We start from the raw sequence: 1,112 nt of genomic DNA, 5'->3' as shown, positions 1-1,112 counted from the left end.
AGCTGCATTCAGGATCGGCGTCACTCCCACTTGTTGAGTCATGACAAAAAAAGGAAACATCAGGAGTGGAGAAAGGAGCCACACTGTAAAATATAGGGAAGTGAAATTTTAACAGCTGGGTCTGTCTTTACCGTGTTTGGTCATGTCAGCGCACGAAGGACTGTCAACAAAGGTCACTTAAGAACAACGTGCACAGAGAGATAAAAGTGATGCTGAGGTGTGAACGCTGACGGTCAGTTTCACGAATTTAATGCGCAAAGTTTTAGATTCAAAGAAGCAGTGTTTAGACTGAAGGACATTAAACCTCTCCATTAGAACCCAGGATGTATTGTTATGGCAAAAAAATTCAAGTGACAACAAATAGAACACACCTCTGTATTATGCAGCTCTGAGCCTTTACTTTTGCTGATTTGACGCATACAAAACTGTTTCGAAAGGGAATCAGAGGAAAAGAATTCAGACTTTCCAAGCAAAGTGTGACCAAAACTCATTGTAATTAATAACGTCGTTGTGGATTGATCCGATCAAACATCCAGCATCAGTGATCCACAGGTGGCACTCCAGGATGTAATCATGGTAAAGTAATTATAATAATAATAATTACACCTTTTCCACTGTATTAATGTTCATTAAACCACTTAGAAAGACCGTCATATGAATAATGTCAGACTGAGCAGCGGCTGTAAAAGAATTGCATAAAAATAATGCATTTTATTCTGAAATCTACTTTATTTGCAGATACAAACTCGGTTTACATCACTAAAAATGTCAGACTTTTATTTTTTCATTGCCCATCTTGTAGATGGTTCATTTATCGATTGGTCGACAAAAATAGTTCAAAAGAAGCTCAAAAGTGCCTCGTGATGAACAATCCCAGATTCAATAAGGAAAGCAGGCCTTGTTCTCACCAATAAACCTTAATTCTATCAGAACAGGCTGAAAATAAACGGCACCGGAGCGCAGACGGAGGGCCCTGCTGGGAGCCGCTTCCATCACACCCTCCACCGCCTGGGCTCCTCTCTGCGCTCGTTTGAAGTCTCTGGAAAGAGGGAGGGAGGACCGGGCTTTTTGGGGGGGGCGGGATCTTGTGACTCAGAGGCAACTTCCTCAGT

Source organism: Chaetodon trifascialis, chromosome 7, assembly GCF_039877785.1.
Source record: "Chaetodon trifascialis isolate fChaTrf1 chromosome 7, fChaTrf1.hap1, whole genome shotgun sequence".
NCBI lineage: Eukaryota > Metazoa > Chordata > Actinopteri > Chaetodontiformes > Chaetodontidae > Chaetodon > Chaetodon trifascialis.
This window is presented reverse-complemented; position numbering follows the sequence as displayed.